At 42.5% G+C, this 20917-nt stretch overlaps 1 long non-coding RNA gene across 4 annotated transcripts in view; it reads right to left on the bottom strand.

The window, feature by feature from the left end:
- Window positions 1-10193: 10193 nt before the first annotated feature.
- Window positions 10194-20917, bottom strand: part of LOC306665117 — a 41346-nt gene continuing 30622 nt past the window's right edge. For 2 of the 4 annotated variants that reach the window (XR_013764918.1, XR_013764920.1), the window contains 4 exons: window positions 20584-20684; window positions 12278-12422; window positions 11416-11549; window positions 10194-10411 (listed from right to left, as the gene is read on the bottom strand). This is a non-coding gene — a long non-coding RNA (uncharacterized lncRNA). The remainder of the gene's footprint in view (window positions 10412-11415; window positions 11550-12277; window positions 12423-20583; window positions 20685-20917) is intronic. The other 2 variants (XR_013764919.1, XR_013764921.1) reach the window with 2 other exon arrangements.

The raw sequence follows: 20917 nt of genomic DNA, 5'->3' as shown, positions 1-20917 counted from the left end.
ACTTGCATCATAGTTAGAGACATGGGAAAATTGAAACTATATTAGGATGCAATTCCCTTGATCAGATTGGTGAAATTCCAGAAATTTGACAAGACCCTATGTGAGCTAAGCACCAGGGATGCTGGCACTGTTGTTCTACCTTATGAGGACCGAAAAATGGTACAACCCCTACCAAGGGCAATAATCACTAAAAATTTCAAATGTACTTCCTTTGACCCAGCGACCCCCACTCCTGAGATTATGACTGACAAGGTCAAATGGACATATGACAGGGTTGTTCACTGCTGCATTGTTTGTGATACCCAAAACCTGGAAATCACCCAAGTCTTCATGTCTTAAGGAGACTAAATAAACCTATAATTCTCTCACAGGGTGGAATGCTTTAGAACTATAGATAAGAACGAGGAAGCGCCCTATAAACTAAAATTAAAATATCTCTTGGATTAAGTTAAAAAAAAGAAAGAAAGAAAAGTGCCAAAGTATGAGATGATTTGGCATGTCAACTAGGGGGTAAAAAGTAGGAAATAATATTTATTTACATGTGCTTCTGTTTGCATAAGGAATGTTGAAGGGATGCAAAGAAAGTAATAATAGTAGATAGTTCTGACAGAGTGAGGAGGTGCCTGCTTGTAATTCCAGCGCTTGGGAGGCTGAGGCAGGAGAATCGAGTTTGAAGCCAGCCTCAGCAAAAACAAGGTGCTAAGCAACTCAGTGAGACTCTGTATCTAAATAAAATACAAAATAGGGCTGGGAATGTGGCTCAGTAGTTGAGTGTCCCTGAGTTCAATCCCCACTACAAAAAAAAATGTAGATCATTCCAGTGGAGGCAGGAGTATGTGGCTGGGAAGGGTGAAAGGAAGATTTCTCCCTGCATGCCTTCTCAATTGATTCAGTTTTTGATCCATTGCAGTGTGGTACAGGTTGAAATTCTCAAATCCTGAAATGCTGCAAAATCCAAAACATTTTTAAGCACTAACATCACACCACCAGTGGAAAACCCACAGACCTGACCTCATGTGACAGGTTGCAGTCAAAACACAGGTGCACTAAAAATACTGTATAAAATTACCACCAGGTGATGTGCATAAGGTTTTCTATAAGACACAAATAAATTAATTGTTTAGATTTGAGTCCCTATCCCAAGATATCTTATTATGTATGTGTAAATATTCCAAAATCTGAAAAATAATCCAAACTGCAAAGTATTGCTGGTCCCAAGTATTTCAGATAAGGTGTACTCAAACTGTACCTATTCCAAAAGATGAAGATCAAAGAGGGAGGAGATGGAGAAGACAAAAAGATAACTGTGACGAAGACAAAGATGAAGATAAGATGAAGATGAAGGAGAAGTCATTCATGTTGCTTGTGCCAGAGGATTTGGTGAACTCTGTGCTTTAATTTTGCCTCCTATTATCACTGTCACCAACTGGGCATCCACAGGGAAACCATGGGGGCTTTGCAATAAAATAGATGTTGGTTAGAATCTTGGTCTTTCTGCTTTCTTGCTGGGCAAATGATTTAACCTCTCTGAGCTCTACTATGCATAATCAGTAAGTGGAAATTTCAGTCAAAATTGCTTCATAATGCTGTTGTGGAGACTGAATTTGGTAACACATGCCCTTAGAAACTGCTGGCTCATAGGGATTATGGGACATCATTATTTTATAACTTTTAGGCAGATACGTTGAAAGGTAAGAATTTAATTGCCCATGTAAACACTTTGGGCTGAAATTCTCCCTGGAAAATGAAATTAGTCTGCCGACGAAATACTGAGGCTTCTATTTCGAGATGAATTACTGAGGACTTTCCACTCAACTGCGGTCTCATCATTTGATAGATCTCTATTAAGGATACAGAATGTGAAAGCACATGCTTTATTCTCAACACATATGATACTGGGTTTCCTCTCCCTCCTTAGTGTTCTGCTTAAGTTTTCATTTTCATCTCCCCCTTTCCCTTTTCCTTTCTACCTTTGCCTCCCTTTCCTTCGGCCTCTGTGGTCATTAATGACCTAAATGCTGAAAACAGAAGTGACCTTGGGAGACCGTAAGTCTAATTTACTTGCAGATGAGCAAGGTTCAGAGAGGAACAGGACTCACCCAAGGCCACTCCCCTAGATAGCAGCCCAAGGGACCTGAAGCTGCCTTCCCCTACCGTGGTATTTCCCTTCGCGTTTCGAAAGTCATCTACTAAGCGTTTCTCAAACTCCATGTTGAAGGGAAACATCAATTCTCAATTTCTCATTCTATGTTTGGAAAACAGGTGAAGATCATTTTTTTCAATTGAGAGTTGAGATCAAATACATAATACTTCTGGAACTTCAGCAGTAGAAATGTTTATGAGTATGGAAATAAAACCTTCTGCAGCATGGTTAACTTTTCTGTAACTCCATTTTGTCTTACCTTAAACCCCCTTTCTGCTTAAAGGCAGAAGACTGACTATAAACTTCTTAGTCTGACATGAAATGCCATCAATTCAAGGTTGACTCCTTCTCCCCAAGAATGCAGCTAAGTTTTGAGTGACATACATAACACTGGGTTGTTGGTAAGTGGGTCAGGTTAGGGATACATCCTGTCCGGCTCCCATGCACCCCAAACATGCTGGGGTGTAACTTCTCCTGACTGACCTTTAGAAGTTCGACTCAATCCCCATTTGCATCTCCCAAGAGATATCGGGGGACCTTACTTCAATCTCACCTGGTGGGTCTATGCACAGAGAGCAGGTCACCACCTCCTTTTCCCTGTACCTCCTTGGGCATCACCAGTGTTTTGGGTTTTTTGTTTTGTTTTGTTTTGTTTTGCGGTACTGGGGATTGAACCCAGGGCCTTGTGCTTATGAGGCAAGCACTCTACCAGCTGAGCTATCTCCCCAGCCCTGTCACCAGTGTTTTATGTGGTGGTGTTTCCATCTTCCTGGGTCTTAGGATAAGGCCAATGTGAGGAAGGCAATAAAATGGATATGTCAGGAGCAAGAAATGAAATGTCATCATTTAAAGCCATCGAGATTTGGGAGTGGTGTGTCACCCCCATCATGTGGAGCGGGAGAGAAGTTTTAGAATAAGTTTTAGAATGTGCTCCTTGGGGCATGGCGGGTAGAAGGGTTCCCAGAGTCTCCCGTACCTAGGACGAAGGCCGTCATTGACCTGTTGCTCCTGCTCATGGTGGGCAGGGATCTTCTCTACAAGGTTGGCTATGATTTCTGTCTTCTGGGAAATGGAGCACAAGTCCCTAGACTCCTTTATCATTTCACATAAGAGTGGAAAGATGGGAGGGGCAAGGTGTGGTCTACACACAACAGCACCCTCTTCTCATTCCCCTCTCCAAATGTCTTTGTCTCAGACATTGATCCATTTCCAAAGGGCATGCCAGCCTGTGGGCCATCGACTTTAATGCATTGTTGATGGTATTAATTTTATAGCTATATCCTCAGAGAGTAAACTTTAAATTCTCAAGCTCATGCTCTTACAAAATCAAAAACTATTCCTCTCAAGATTCTCATCTCTCTGTTTCCTTTTTCTTTGAAATATCTTTTTTTTATTATCAAAGAAATACATGTACACAATTCAAATCAAATAGAACTACAAGCCTGGTAATTAAAAATGGCACTTTTTAATTACATTCACTATTCCAGTATGTATAGTTATTCATCCTAAGTAATGTCATTAAACCAGTATTATTGTTAATATCATCATTATTATTATACTGGGGATTGAACCCAGGGGTACTTTACCACAGAGCCACACCCCCAGCCCTTTTTATTTCGTATTTTGAGATAGGGTCTCACTAAGTTGCTGAGGCTGACCTTCAACTTGTAATCTTCGTGTCTCAGCCTCTGGAGTTACTGGGATTATAGGCATGTGCCCACCATGCCTGATCATTATTTCTCGATTATTTTAGACCTGATCTATTGGCTTCCAATGATAGAAAAAGGCAGCACAAAGTATTCCTCATCACCTTGGATCCTCAGTCCCCAGTTCTTCCTCCCTAACCCTTCTAATATTGGTTAGCTCAATAATGGGCACCTACCTTATTACATCCAAGAATTATGATTCAATTAATTTCTTACCCCCCTTTTAAATTTTTCTCTCTGGATATAATAATAGTTATTATTTTGGGAGCTAATTGCTTTTGCTTGCTTGGTTGGTTTGTTTGATTCTTCCTAAAGTATTATGAAAAAGAAAACCTTTGAATATTATTGTTACCTACATAACCAAACATACCGGGTTAGCTAACTTATCAGTTCCACTCTTTTCTGGGATCTGTCCTCTCCCAAACCCTTAGTGCTCCTAGTCTCCCACACAGCCTTGGCCTGGGATGCTTGTCTGATTTTTCATGTTCTATTCTGTGGAGTTCCCAGCTTCCTTATTCTTTGTGCATTCTTTTAGTGTGATAGCACAGTCTCATAACGCCTAAGAAAGGATGCATGAGAGGTAAATGATAGTATTTTTTTTAAACCATGCATGTAGGAAAAAAAAAAAAAAAAGTCTTTGCTCTACCCTCCCCCTGGATCAATAATTTGGTAGGTTAAGAATCATTTCCTCCTGGATCTCTGGCTTCCATTCTGGCTCTTAAGAAGTTACTATAAAATTTGCCTTTATATGTGGGCTACCACCCCGATTCCCTAGAAACCTTTAGAATCTTTTATTGTTACTGGTGTTTTACTATCTCAGCAATTTGTCTTCATGAGACATTTTCTCATTCATTGTATTGGACATTTCGTGGACCTTTCAATTCAGAAATTTGTAAATTTTTGTCATCAAGTTGCAGACTAGAGACCATCTTATTAAGGAAAATAAGTCAAACTCAGGTTAAGGGTCATACATTTTCTTTCATATGTGGAAACTAAAGAGGAAAAAGAAAAGCAAAGGTGGGGGGTAGATTTCCTAAAAATCAGAGATCCTTGGAGGAAAGGAACCAAGGTGTGGGCGGCAGGAAGAGAGGGGGGAAATACTGGGGAATGATATCGGCCATATTATATTACTATACTGTAACAACAAATCCCATCAATATGCATGACTGTAATGCATCAATAAAAATGAGGAGATAACAAAAAGACTTGTGTACTTTCCTCACATTATATCTCAATAGAAATTTTAAGAACAGGAAAGAACTGTTTATAGTTCAGAAGTTAGTTTGGTCTCCTTTTCCTCTTTGTGTTTTGACTAACACAGCACCATCATCAAATTTCTGAAATCCACTGACAAGAATATCTGTAAGAAGAGCCAGAATAAATGATAACTATCTGAAGAGCTAGATAAGTATACTTGGACTTGGGCATTACACAATGTATACTTATACTGAAACATCCTCTAGTACCCCACTCTTAGAAACACAGCCACACCAATGTTATAGCAGCCCAGTTCAAATAGCTAGATTGTGGAACCAACCTAGATGCCCTTCGGCAGATGAATGAATAAAGAAACTGTGGTATATATACACAATGGAATATTATTCAGCCACAAAGAAGAATAATATTATGGTATTTGCAGATAAATGGATGGAAGTGGAGACTATCATGCTAAGTGAAATAAGTCAATCCCAAAAACCCAAATGCAGAATGTTTTCCCTAATAAGTGGATGATGATATATAAGGGGGGTGGGGGATGGGGGGTGAGAGAAGAATGGAGGAACTTTAGATTACATAGAGTGAAATGAGAGGGAGGAGGGGGCAAGGGTATGAAAGATGGTGGAATGAGACAGATATCATTACCCTATGTACATGTATGACTACATGAATGGTATGAATCTATATTGTGCACAACCATAGAAATGAAAAGTTGTACCCCATTTGTGTACAATGAATCAAAATGCAGTCTGTAAAAGATTTTTAAAAATAAATAAAGATAGTTAAAAATGAAAAAAAAAAAATTCAAAATAAAATAACAGAACCAGAGGAAGAAGAGACAGACCAAATATAAAAAGAAAGGCAAAAGACAATGGAGTTCTTATCTGAAATGAGGCAAGCCAGAGAACAAGGAATGATGGTGTTTATTTCAGCTCATGTGTTTGTTTTATTTTATTTTTATGTATTTGTGGTGCGGGGATTGAACAAGGGCCCCGCACATGCTAAGCCTGCACTCCGCCTCTCAGCTCCACCCCCCAGCAAGCTCCAAGGCACATGCTCTTAATCACACCTCCAGAGAGCTTCCTGGGAACTGCTCAAAGGGGACAGGAAGGAATGAGGAAAGAACAGCACCAGCTAGCTGCTCCAAAGAATGTCTGTGTGCACCACATGTCAGATCCCAGACGAGATGTTTGCTTTTTATCTCCCCTCTTTCTATTCTCTTAGGAAAAACAGTGAATCTTCCAGGTAGACTCAAATGAAAATCTAAGCTCCCTGAAGCCAGAGAAAATTATTTTAAGATTCTTTGTTTCCTCTATGGAATCCTTTGCAAAGATTAGTGATCTTTGGAAACCTTTTTAGTTAACTAAGAAGAATGACCATCTCCTGCCCCTGTTATTATAAGATTGTCTTGTATCAGTATGTGACTGCATCTCCATAACCTCAGAAGGTGTGAAGATCCCACTGGATCCCTTTTCTTTAAAAAACAGGTTTTCTTTCGGTGAGTAACTTGGAGTCCTTCAGATAAACATGAAGCATAAAAGACAGCCAGCTGGGTCCCTGAGTTTTCTCCAGGGGGTACTGGTAGTCCTTCCAGCTGATTCCCAGTTAATCTGCACCCCCCCCACCCCAATTTGATGGTACGAAAATAACTAAGTATTTTGATTTTGCAAAGGTCTCAGTGAAGCAGGACTATTCGTTGCTGTAATAGAAATCTGGAGAAAATGGAGATAAATATTTCCCTGATAAATGAAACCTTCAGTTGGATTCTCTTTCCACAATTAGATTTGCTAGCTTAAGTATCCTGGTTTTGCCACATGGTGATTAGTACATTAAGCCAATTAACTCTAAGTAACTCTTCACATGTGTTTGCATTTTTTTTTTTTTTTTTTTTTAGAGACACGTACACAGAATTAGTCGAAACCAAGGTGTAATTTATTTGTCTGCCAGTCTGAGTCATTGAGTTCCCTCAGGATATCTTTCAACTTGTTCTTTTTTAATCTCTATGGAGTATTTTTTTTTCTGAAAACATGTGATTTATTTAGAAACAGACCTCCCCAAAAGAGAACTCAACCTATATTTTCTATTTCAGACTTTGTTCACATGACTGAAGACACTTTAAACTCTGTACTTTGCATGTTTTCACAGCTCTGAAATGGTAGAGAGTAGTGAAAATTATTCCTGTGCTTGCTGAATACACAGAAATGAGAAATGAACACCTTCCCCGGATGTGCCTGTCAGTGCTGGAACGGCAAGAGGAAGAGACTGCCTCCACATACCCTTCAAATCTATTCAATCGTATGGCCCTAAAGCATGACATCATATTCAAAAGAAGTCTCTTCTATTGGAGTAAGATAAAAATCTCAATGTAGTTTTGATTCGCATTTCCCTAATTGCTAGAGATGTCAAACACTGTTTTGATTATTTGTTGGCCATTTGTATTTCTTCTTTTGGAAGTGTCTGTTTAGTTCCTTTGCCCATTTATTAATTGGGTTATTTGTTTTATTGGTGTTAAGTGTTTTGAGTTCTGCATGTTAATGGATATTAAGGCCCTATCTGAGGAGCAGATGGTAAAGATCTTTGCCCATTCTCAGGCTCGCTCTTCATGCTCTTCATTGTTTCCTTTGCTGTGCAGAAGCTTTTTAGTTTGATGTTGGCCCCACTTATTGATTTCTGTTTTATTCTTGCTCTTTAGGAGTTCATATCCTGGTTTATGCTGCAACAGCTTCCTAGGTGTTATTTTTTTAACTCTACCTCTGTAGTTTTCATTTCTTCTCACCCAATTACCAAATTCTGCTGATTTGATTCTTCTTAAATATACTTATTTTTCATATCTACTACCTTATGTCCTCTGGTTGCCATTCTTATTGTATTTTCCACCCTTGAACATTAGAAAAATTTCAGATAAATAATTTTTCCAGAAACATCAATCTTAGAAACATGATGATTAGAACTAAACTTAGACCAAATGTTTAGACCTAAAGTTTTTAGAAAAACGAGACTATAAAATTAATTTTTTAAATAAAGATGGTTTTTACACTATTTATATCCTGCTTGAAAGATTCACTCTTATTAGGACTATGAAGTGTCTGCTATTGTTCTTAATGTCTCTCTTTTGTGGTTGTTGATATTATGTTTATCTTATCAGAGGTTATAAAACTACATGAAATTCTTTAACAACTATTGAGGTGTTAAAAAAAAGTTTTCTTTCTAAACATTTACTTGGTGTTGGTCTTAAGCCGAAAGAGACTCAAAGATATAGAGCCATGAACCACAAACATTTTGGTCAATGATGGATTACGTGTGGTCTTTCAAGATTACAACAGACCTGAAAACATTCTGTTGCTAGTGATATCCTAGGGCAACACAATACTCACGTGTTTGTTGTAATGCTGGTAAAAGTTTCAAACCTACCATGCTGCCAGTTATGTAAACATATTTGCACCTACAATTACATAGAGTATACAGTACTTGATAGTAGTAATAAACAACTATGCTACTGGTTTATGTACTTACTGTACTATACTTTTTAATCATTGTTTCTAAGCATAATCCTCCTAATTTTTTTTAAAGCAGTGCTGGGGATTTAACCCAGGTCCTTATGCTTATGAGGCAAACACTCTACCAACTGAGCTATATCCCCAGCCCTCCTTCTACCTTTTTGAAATACAAAGTTAAGTGTTAAAGCAGGCTCAGGCAGGTCCTTCGGAAGGATTGCAGAAGGGTCATTATGGTAGAAGATGACAGCTTCCCATGTGCCCCTGCCCCCAGGACCTGCCAGTGCAACAGGATGTGGAGGTGAAAGAACGACATCAGCAATCCTGACCCTGTGTAAGCCTAGGCCTCATGAATGTGTTTGTGTCTTAGTTTTGGACAAAGAAAAAGATAAGAAAGTAAATAAAATTGAAAACAAATGATATCATGGAGCCCCGTTGTGCTTGTTGGCTACAGCATCTAGGTTTGTGTAAGTACACTCTATGACTTTTGCAGTCAAAATTGCTAATAGCACATCTCTCAGAGTATATTCCCACCTTTAAGTGATACATGACTGTACAGTTATTAGAACCCAGATACCAGACCACATTTTTCTTCCAGACTCTTCTAGAATGTTTCTGTGGCCAAGAAGACTGCAGAGTTCAAGTTGTAGGTCTATTACTAACTTATGTAATAGCCTGGACCTCAGTTTCCTCAGGTTTGGGGGGATGACACCTGACAGCCCTCCCTCATGAAATTGTGTTTGTGTCCTGATGATTTTATATCTGCTGAAACCCTTTGCAGCACATGAGGCTGTCCTCGCACGAAGCATTAATGTGTGACTTTTTATTACTGCTCTTTAAGATTGGTCCCCATGGAGAGGCCTGCAGAAGGACCCATTATAGTACAGGAAGAAAAATATTCAGAACGTCTAAAATATTTACTCTTGTTCTCTGACTTTTATGTGCATGTGTGTTTGAGTTGTGTGTGTGTGTGTGTGGTGTGATTTGTGTGTTTGATAGTAGATTGGATTGCTCAGCATTGGCTCCAATTTCTTCCTGGTTTGATTTACAAGTCTGCAAAGGCTAGAAGCTAAGAGTCATGCTTTCCAGTCTCTTTAAGCCCAAGGTTGCAGAGGTGATCTGGTTTTATACAAACCATGTTTCTAGCTTCTTCAATTTGATGCTTTAACGTCTGCCCTGCAAGACATGCCTCATTTTGGACAACCCAATTACGTGCTTGGGCATCCGGCTTCTTGCTTTCCCCATTGCCCCACCCCATCCTGAGGGGGCAGCTGCCTCCCAGGGGCAAGCTTTTCAAATACAAACCCACCAATCCAGGGTCCACACCCACAACCACCTCCTTATTGGGTTCTCTCACCCAGAATCATTTATCCCACCTACACTAGTCACCCTAGGACCAGGTACCAGACAATTAGGGACAGACCCCATGCCCCAAAGGAGGCAGAAATTAATTCAGAGTGGCCCATCCTAAACCTGTTTACCCTACTTCCCTGTTCCTTTCCACTGAAACCACAATAAATACTCATTCAAAGTTCCCCACTCTGTGAGGATTCTCTAGAAGAACAGAATCAATTGGAGAGATATATATATTTTCTTAAATTTTATTTATTATATATAAATATATATGTATCAACTGGAGATATACATATTATATGACTATTAAAGGGGATTAGTTTACATGATCAGAAGCTGGATAGTCCCATGACAGCCATCTGCACACTAGAGAGCCAGAGGAACTAGTAGTTGCTCAGTCCTAGAAGCTGGAACTCAGAACAAGAGAAACCAATGATGCGGCCTCATTCCAAGACGGAAGGCCTGAAAACCCCCTGGAGAATCACTGGTGAGAGGTCACACTGGAAAAGCAACAGATTCAATGTCCACAGGCAATGGTGATAGCAAGGACACACCTGCCTCAAGAAGAATCAAATCGCATTCTCCCTTGCTTCCCCCTTCTTCTGCCTTTTTGTTCCATCTGGATCCCCATCCATATTCGGGGAGGGTCTCCCCTCTCCACTTGCTTGTCCCATTCACCGATCATCTCTAGAACACACTCGTAGACATACCCAGAGTCAATTACTCCTAGGTATCCTTCAATCAGATCAAGTTGACAATCCGGTTTAACCCCCACACCCCTTCTGACCCTGGTTCTTCCTTATGTAGCCCCCCATGGTATACCCCTCCCCCATGGTATACCCCTCCCCCATGGTATACCCCTCCCCCATGGTATACCCCTCCACCTGGAACTGTAGGTTCATCAAAACTATCTTCTCAATGACAATTGTTGTCCTTGTCCAGATGGCTCTAAATTGTGTCTTTAACATCATTCAGTGTTTTGCTTTGCTGTTTTTGCTGCTTGACCAATTTACCCATGGTGGGCTCAGAAACCTGCAGTGGGAAATAGGGGATGCAGACAGATTCTTGACCACTCCTCTGCCTCCATCACCCACTTTCTCTACTCTTCATTTCCCCTTTGATCTTTGAGTAAAGAGGTGGAAATAAAGGAGTTCGAAGCACAGGAAGCCTTAGAACATCTCTTGGTGGTCTCTAGGTACAGCCTTCTCCATTGGGGGTCATGTGGCCCCTTTGGAGACCTTTTCTCCTGGGAATCTCCCATCGCCTCAGGTATAGTGCCATTGCCAGTCCAAGTGGCAAATCCCACTTGGGCTGTGTCTTCCAGCAGTAGATCCCTCGGTTCGGATCACATCAGAGTAGTTCATGTCTGGCCCCTTTGCCCACCCTACAGCCTATCCCTGTGACTCACAGAATGACAGACTCCATGCTTTCTTTACTCTCACTTTCTTAGGCAATTGTATTCTTGTTCTGCCAGTGCTGGAAATTCACTTATGGTGCCACTCACTTGACCTAACATGGAGCAGAAGCACATTCCCTTCTGTGAAGACAGGAAGTCAAACACACAGTCCCCCACAACTCTGTCCTTGGAAGTCTGCTCTCAGCTCTTTTCATCATCTCCAGCATATGGCGGAAATAGAGCTGGCAAAAGATGGAAGAGCAGAAAAGGCCATCTTCCCTTTGTGATCTGGCTCTTTTCGTGAGAACTTATACTGTGTTCGTATGTGTATGTGTATGTGTGTGTGTGTTTTGTGCTTGCTTGATTTTGGTCTTCATTGTGCTTTTCTTTGGTTTTCTGGTCTGGGACCATGAAAGGAGAAAATAGGAAGAGTGGCAATTCAACATGAGTTGCATTATTGTCTTTCTTTCCTAACTCAAAATATTTTCATGTACATTTTTCTGATAATTCCTGACTGGGAGTAAACAAACTCATGTTAATATAACTCCTAATTTTCCATTAATAAAACCAAGGCAAAAGGAACTGAAGGGACTGGCTAGAGGTCACATAGGGAGTTATCACCTAAGAGAGAGGAAGAGAGAAAAGAATGGAGAATGGGGCAGTGGGGGGAGAAGAAATAAGAGGGGAAAGAAAGCCAGCATTAAGCAGGCCAGGTTTTTTGAGTGTTTCTCCAGCATCATACCAAAGACGCTCTCCCACAGGCACAGCCTCCATCCAGGAAGCCTGTCTCCATCAGTGATCTATTGCTTTCAGGCTAGCTTTCTGTGGAAAACAAGTCATTTAGGAACACCATAAAAGCTTATTGATTATCAATGGTCCAGTCTGTGCTAGGTACTTAGATAAAGAGGGGAAAGAAAAAAATATAAATAAGCCCCAAATTTACTTCAACAGAAAGAGATGGACCAAATACCAATATGGCAGCTTCCCAACCCAGATCATTTTCTCGCACTCATTAAATTCAAAAAGCAGTGATCCAAATGTGTCCTGGATGGAACTTCCCAGAGTCTCACTAATAGATCTTTCTAGTCTCCTTTTCCACTAGCAGCAAAGGTACTCTGAGGGAAGAAGGAAAAGACAGGCATACACTGAAGGCAGTGGTTCTCAACCCTCAGCAAGCATCAGAATTACTTAAAGGGCCTGTTAACACAGCTAACTGGCCCCACTCCAGCAGTTCTGGGTCAGACCAATAACTTACATTTCTAACAAGTTCCCATTTGTGCCAGTGTAACAAAATACCACAGCCTGGGTAATTTATCAACAATAAAATTTTATTTCTCCCAGTTCTGGAGGCTGAAAAGCCCTTGATCAAGGAGTCAGCACTACTGGTGTCTGATGACAGTTGTTCTCTGCTTCTAAGATGGTGCCTGGTATCTGTGTCCTCTGGAGAGAGGAAGATTGTTTCTTCATGTGGTAGGAGGTGGAAGGGCAAGAGAGAGTTCCCTTTCACTAAAGCCCTTTCACAAGGGTGCTAATCTCATTCATGATGGGGTAGTCCTCGGGGTTTAACATTTCCAAAAGGTCATACCTCTGAATACTGTTACATGAGGATAAAGTTTCAACATAAATTTTGGAGGTGACCCCAACATTCAAAGAATAGTTGTTCAGAACACAGATTCTGAAAGTCATAGCACCTCCATCCAAAGAGTCTTTACCTGTGACTTTGGACAATCACTTATCACTGCCTAAGTTTCCTCATATCCAAAATAAGAATGAAGGTAGTACTTCAGAGTTTGACCTACTTCTAGGAATAAGAAAGTTAATATAGATAAAGCACTCAAACGATGCCTGGCGTAGGGTAAAGACCTTGTACAAGAACTAGGTAATATTTACACATTTTTTTAATGTTTCATTGTTTTCTCTGTGAGTCCTGTCTGTTCCTGGTAAGCAAACCTGTGCTGCTGAATGTCGTTTTACGTCCACCTGCACTGCATTCTCCTCTCAACCCCACGATTATTTGCTGAAAGACTGAGACAAATCAACTCCTGCATGGGTCTCAGTTTCCACACTCATAAAATGGAAGGGTTGACTATTGACTTTCAAGCTTCCTTTGTATAATAAACACAAAGTGATTTCTGCAGCTTGCTGGAATGCCTTTAAATGTTCCTGGACTCTAAGCCATACCCAGTCACTCTCTTTTTGATGGTCAGAGGTAATACGCTTCTGAGTCCTGCACAACTTTAAGAGTGGGGCAGGGCTGATTGTACTTGAACTTGATCCTCAGGGGCCCTTCTCCCTTTTGGGGGTAGTTTCCAGTTCCCCCATGATTTTGGAGGAAGGAAAGGGAAGGCAGCGGAGCTGGGGACTCTACAAGTACCTCACATATTCCTTTACAGTATGGCCCCATTTTCCATAGGAGGAAACTGAGCTTGAGAACGAAGTCACCTGCCCAAAGTTAACCAGCTGTCATGTGATCAAGCTGAAATATGGGCCTTGTGAAAGGTGTGGGGCCGGGAGAGGGCAGGACACAAACAGGCACAACAAGGAAGACCAGGACGCTCCCAAAGGGTCCAACAAAACAGAACAGGCACACTCCCGGGGAGGCTGCCAAACCGGTTCTCAATGCTTGTTTGGCACAATCCTCCCAGGATCAACCAATCGATGAGTTATTTTTCCCCCCCCCGCATGGTCTTTCTTCCTAGAAAGCCCAGCATGATAGGCACCTTCTGCAGAGGAAATAGTACCCAGGCACGGAGAGCCCTGAGTTCTACTAACCTCGGCTCTTGGGTCCATCCTCAAGGAGGATGAAGTGGGAGGGTTCCTAATTCACATCCTTTTTAAAAAAGGAGGGCCTCTGATGGCTGCTCCTCATCTCTGCCTCCAAACTGCAGGGGAACAAAAGGTGCCAGCTGCTTCTCCTTGCCCTTCTCTCCATGTGCCATCTCCCCTTCTGGTGGTTAAGAAGATTCCCTACTCCCCTTCAGCCACCTCTGTGCCCAGGGGCCTCGGGGCTCAGCTATGAGGGCATGGCCCCTCACCATTGGAGGATCTTAGGAAGCCTCTGAGTGGGTTCTGAGACCTGCACCCAGACCCAGCAATGAGCATGGCCATCCTCCCTCCTTGCACTCTTCTGGATGCCCCATACATTTGTGCCTTAGCCCCCAGGACAGTTTAAAGCCCTCTATTTTCCTCCACACCACTCCCTCTCATGAGCTGAACTGATAGGTTGAAGCCTGTTATGATTTGGATGTGAGGTGTCCCCCAAAAGCTTATGTGGGAGACAATGCAAGAAGGTTCAGAGAAGAAATGATTGGGTTATGAGGTCCTTCACCCAATGAGTGAAGTAATCACCTGATGGGATTAACTGAGTGGTAACTGAAGGCAGGTGGGGTGTGTCTGGAGGAGGTGGGCATGGGGAGTGTGGCTTTAGGGTACATATTTGTATTTGGTGAGCGGAGACCTCTGTCTCTCTACTTCCTGATCATCACATGAGCTACTTTCCTCTGCCACATTCTTCCACCATGTTGTTCTGTTGTTCCAGTCTCACCTGGAGACCTGAGGAATGGAGATGTCTATCAATGGACTGAAACCTCTAAACAAACTTTTATTCCTCTAAAGTTGTTCTGGTTGATCTTTTAGACACAGCACAAAAAAGCAGACTAAAACAAAGCCCTAAACTTAAGAGGCCATTAAGATTAAATAGTTACTTTAAATTAGGTAGAGGGGAGTGAAGGGAGGGGAGGGGTATGAGGGCAGGAGAGATAGTAGAATGAATCAGACACTATTACCCTACTAGCAGATATAACTACATGACCCCTGGAATTCTACATCAAGTTCAACCAGAACAATGAGAAGTTATACTCCACTGATGTATGATGTGTCAAAATGCATTCCACTGTCATGTCTAACTAATTAAAACAAAATTTAAAAAATAAAGAGAAAAAAAGATTAAATGAGATCAGACTGGGGATGCCACTCAGTGGCAGAGCACTTGCCTAGCATGTGCAAGGTCTCCGGTTCCATCCAGGACCACAAAACATGAACACATAACAATAGAAGATTAAATGAGGTCGTTAGGATGGGTCTTCATCCAATATGATGGTTGTCCTTATAAGAAGAGGGGCTCAGACACACACGGGAGGGGGCTGGTGGGGAAGACCACGCAAGGCCACAGAGAGAAGACAGCCATCTACAAGCCAGGGAGAGGGGACTCAGGAGAACCCAGCTCTCACCATGCCTTGAGTTAGGACTGCCAACCTCCAGAACCGTGAGAAAGTCAATTTCTGTTGTTTAAGCCACCGGATGTGTGGAACTTTGTCACGGCAGCCCAAGGAAAGTATCTCTCTCTCTCTCACACACACACACACACACACACACACACACACACACACAGAACCAATCCATGTGACACAGAACTTGGCATCCTGGAGGCTGGGTACTGTTGGCCCTGGAATGCCTCACACCTCGGCAGTCCCGACCTCGGAGGCCTTTGTGTAAGTGGGTGTTGATTAAATCAATGGGTGGGCTCCCAGTCCTGAGAGTTACTGGCAAAGTCCCTATCTTACACCCCTTACCTGATACATGAAATAAACTTAGGCTCCTCCCCCTGCCCAGAGCTGTGCTTCAAAAGCAACAGATAAGCAGGATTGGCTGAAAATTCATAGTTTTTTTTTTTCTTTAGTGGAGTGCGGAGAACCCTAACAAGAGCACCCCCGACCTGCAGAGACCAGCCTGGCACTCACAACTGGGCTATGCCCAGCACAGAATATCAACTTCACTTGTCACTCTGAACCATGATGAAGTGAGGCAAGGAAACACTTCATGGTTTCACTTAAACAAGTCAGTGTACTACCTATAAAACAATCCACCCCAGATCTCTCTTTTCCACAAAATGAGTGATTGCTACATTGTCAATTACAGCGCTGTCTTGTTCTAGTCTCCCTTCCTCAGAGAGACTTCTTGAGATGCCCTATCATAGAATGGCCCCAACTTTCTGACAACATCCAGGCTAGAGCTAGTCCCCAAATCCCCCAAATCCCAAATCCTGTATGTCCTTCCTGACACCTTCTTACTGAGATGGTCGATTCTGCTTCACTGCAAGCAGTATTAAACCCAACTGGTTAAATGGCCGGGGTGATCCTGGTGGTCTCAGGCTGGGTTGCCCAGACAATACCACTCAACTGGGAATAAGACATGCTCATTGCCTTTTGGAGAAGAAGTGTCAAGAAGAGTAGCAAGTGAAGGTGTTGTAGATTGAAAAGGATTTGGCAATTTCCCAAGAGAGAGAAGTTCGTAGCATTGTTAGGGTCGGCTGACTCTGTGCAATGTAAGATAGCACTACAAGTCTTTATCTTCCAACAAAACCTTCACCATAGACATATTCATTAAGCTTCCAAAACTGGATTTGTGTTTGGGACAGAGAGGGACTGGATCTTACAATAATTAGCTGAAGAAACTAGACTGTAAGCACATACCACAAGAAAAATGGATGGCCTCAAAGGCTTCTTGTACTGAGCTATCAAGATTTCCTCTCCACCAACCAGTTTGCAAACATCTGCATAGTAGACAATTTAATCCTGATATGAACAATTTAGATCCCACAGTGCCCTATACAGTGTATTGGTTGTAGTAAGTGCTCAAGACTACTGTGAGGGACTGTGAGACCACCTGAGAAACCATTCTGCTTCCCAAAGAAAGGTGGTCACTACCCTGCCACAGCAGGCACATTAGCTCTGGGTTTCTGATACCAGAATAGCCCATCTCTAGGCTCTGCCGCCAGCGTCTCTGCAGATCATGGATGACAGTAGCTAATGGATTTATTCTGGTTCTTTCTTGGGGAGGTTGGCAGTGAAATAGAAAACAGCATGAGCCTGTTAGTGTCCTGTGGCTTGCTGTAACAGACTACAACAAACTGGGTTGCTTAATCTCCAAAAATTTTACTTTCTCACAGTTCTAGAGGATAGAAGCCTGAGATGAAGGTATTAATATTAGTTGACTTATTGTGTGCTATAATGACATACCTGAGGCAGGCTACTTTTTTAAAAAAAGAGGTTTATTCAGCTCAGTTTTAGAGTCTGTACAGCATGGTGCAAGCTTTGCAAGAGTCCGCCTTGGCTGTAGCACATCATGGTCAAGCATGTGTTATAGCTCTGCTTCGTTTATCTTCTTCTCCTTTATAAAGCACCAGGATTCAGTCATGAAGAATCCACCTTAATGACCTAATCCAATCTAATCACTTCTCAAAAGTCTTAACTTTAAACACCATCATCAAATTAAGTTTCTTCATAATACCATTAACATATGACTTTGGGGATTAAACTGTTGTTTGGATTCAGAAGAAAAACAGCATATTTAAACCACAGAAGTATGGATAGAGTTGGTTCTTCCTGAGGACTCTGAGGGATGGACCTATTCCAGCCCTCCCTCCTTGGCTTCTAGATGGCTGTCTTCATGATACAATGATGTTTTTCCTATCTGTCTACATCTACGTCCAAATTTCCCCTTTTTGTAAGGGCATCTGAGCTGGGGAAGTAGCTCTGTGGTAGACTGTTGGTCTAGCATGTGCAAGGCCCTAAGTCCAAACCCCAGCACCACATACACACACACACACACACACACACACACACACAAAGTGCACTAGTCATATTGGATCAGGGCCTGCCCTAATGACTTCACTTTAACTTGACCCCCTCTGAAAAGACCCTATTTCCAAATACAGTCACCCTGTAAAGTACCAGGGGTAGGACTTCAACACATGAATCTGGGAGGTAGAGACATCTGTAAACAAACAACAACCCTGTATCAGTGAAAAAACAACAGAAACCCCTAACAAACATCAAAAGATATTCTCTTTTTTTTTTTTTCTTGCAGTACTGGGGATTGAACCCAGGGCCTTGTGCTTGCAAGACAAGCACTCTACCAACTGAGCTATACCCCTAACCCCTGAAAGATATTATCTTAGTCCTATTCAAACTTGATGTGCCCATGAGTCACCTGGAAATCTTATCAACTATAGGCCTTGATTCAGTTGATCTGAGGTGGGGTCTAGAGTCCGTTTCTAAAACACAAGGCCAGAGGATGCTGCTGTTGCTGCTGGTCCGTGAACCACACGTTCAGCTGCAGGAGAAAAGGACCTCTCCTTGGGCCCTCCTGACCTGCCACCTGAAAGAGTCAGTGTTTCTGTAGAGCCCGTGAACTTAAGACCTTTGCTGCACAGTGGAACTGCCTGGGCGCTTGAAAATCCTCACCACAGTCTCACCTCCCAGATACCTGGATTAGCTGGTCAAGAGTGGAGCACAGATTTTTTTAAAAGCCCCCTAGTTGAATCTATCCATGCTTTAAATCTCCCAAGTCATCAATTTATATGTCAACAAGCACCACTGTTAACAAATGACCCCTAATTGTGGGAATTTTAATGGTGGGAAATATCCGTGGACAGATAACACTTTTGTTCTTCAAATAACAACAGGATGAGGTAATTTTAGTGCTTTGTAAGATCATCCCGGCCAGAAAACATGGGGAGTTCAGATATAGGCTACAATTCCACTTGCCCTGAGACCAGAGAAATGCTCTCAGTGTCCAAGAATGCTCTGAACAGTGCTCAGCACAAGAACAAGCATCCCCCCTGTGCAGCACCTGGGATCCTCAAGGTGAAGGAAATACTTTCTCAGTTGTTGATGCTGCTTTAGCAGAATGAGGATATCTGGATGCAAACAGTCCTTCTGCCACCAGTCCTCTAGGGACCGTGACCCAGTAAGCCATTCCCAAGACTGGGTGCTAGGAAACCATCAAATATCTCCATGAAAGCAGTAGCCTGTGCAGGTCTATCATGTTGGCAATGATGGAAAGAAGCTGAGATCAGGTAAAGTAGGAGAAGATCTTTCAATGATACTATAAAGAAGAGGGCTTTTAAAGAAAATCACATAAAATTTGAAAGAGCAAAACCAAAATGTTCTTTCATGAAAGAGTTTGACTTTCATGGGGTGTGTTGGCACATGCCTGTAATCCCGACTCAGGAGACTGAGGCAGGAGGATCTCAAATTCAAAGTCAGCCTCAGCAACTTAGAAGGCCCTAAGCAACTTAGCAAGACCCTGTCTTAAAATAAAAAATAAAAGACTGGCTCAGTGGTTAAATGCCCCTGGGTTCAATCTCTACTACCAAAAAAGGAAAAGAAAAAAAAAAAAAAAAGTGGCCCCCTCTTGCTCTGGCAGTCTCAATCTGCTCTCCTGCCCTTCCAGCTCCTACCGCGGGGTGAAGCTACAAGACAGCCATCACCGGTTACCAGGGCCACGCTCCTGGACTTCCAACCTCCAGAACAATGGACTGAAAAATTCCTCCTGTTTATAAACCGCACCATCTCAGGTATTCTGTAACAGCAACGCAAAATTGACCAAGACAACCTGAGCTTCAAGTTTAAAATATTAAACTATTGTGTGTGTGTGTGTGTGTGTGTGTGTGTGTGTGTGCGCGCCATAGGCTGCATTATAAATGCATGTATACAGTGCTCTTTCCCCAGTCATAAGTCTCTTCTTGATAATCCCGTGTTGCCTTCTTCCAAGAATCTCATAATGCCTGAGCATCGAGCATCATAGGCATGGTAGACTTGAGACAATCCCCAGGAGGTCGGGGTGCTGGTAGGATTTGCTCACAATTCTGTGGCGGTGCCTGGGCTCAGGGCCTGGTATACAGAGGCGCCGAGTATTCGATGAATGAGCATCAGGTCGTTGAGGACTCAAATGTTAAGTTCTCACTGTCCAGAGTGGACCCTTGGATTTTTCAGATTACTCCATTTGCAGAGGTTGGTGCAGCTTTACAGAAGGGTGGGTGGAAAGGGCGAGAAGTGGTGGCTGGGAGGGGCAGGAGGGAGGCATCTTCGACCCTGACCTTCACCCTCTTCCCTGGAGACAGCCTGGGCTCCAGCAGCCCAGCCGCCTACTCCCCTGCCCACCAACTGAGCTTGGCGTCAGGATTCCAAGCTGCCTCTCCACAGAGCACTGTGCTTTTCATAAGACAACCGAGGTGTCTTTGTTGTCGACACCTCCTCTGTCTCACACATTTCAACGGCTTCCCATACAGTCCTGCCCCCATGCTCCCTGCGGTGCCCTCAAGTGACCCTGAAGGCTGCTGCTTTTTTTTTTTTTTTTTTTTTTTTTTTTTTTTTGCAAATGATGAGACCAAGCAGCAGGTTTTTACCACTGGCAGGCACCCTTGGGCAAGGAATGTACACCCCAGCTAGACTTGAAAGAGCACAGATGATATCTTGGAAACTGATTAGCCACCTGATGTTTGCTCAGCCCAGCTGCCGAAGTTAAAATGTATTCGTAGTAACCAACGAGTTGTCGAATCATTTGCAGGGAGTCTAGAACTCTGCAAGATCATCCTGCAGGAAATAGAATAGAAACAGAAAATGTTTTCCAAAGTGGAAGGTAGGGTAATACTGAGGACGGCAGGTAGATGCTTCTTTGTATATACAACCTGCATGCTGAAGGTAACAGCAATCAAGGGATGGAACATGACCATGGACAGGAGTAAATGGAGAAGGTAGGGTTGAGACTTGAGCAGACAGAGTGCAGAAAGGGGAAGCATCATTGTGAATGTGATTGTGACCTCAAG

The sequence above is a fragment of the Sciurus vulgaris genome (assembly GCF_902686455.1).
Source record: "Sciurus vulgaris genome assembly, chromosome: 7".
Classification (NCBI taxonomy): Eukaryota; Metazoa; Chordata; class Mammalia; order Rodentia; family Sciuridae; genus Sciurus; species Sciurus vulgaris.
Note: the sequence above shows the minus strand (reverse complement) of the source record. Positions and strands in the feature narration are given on the sequence as shown.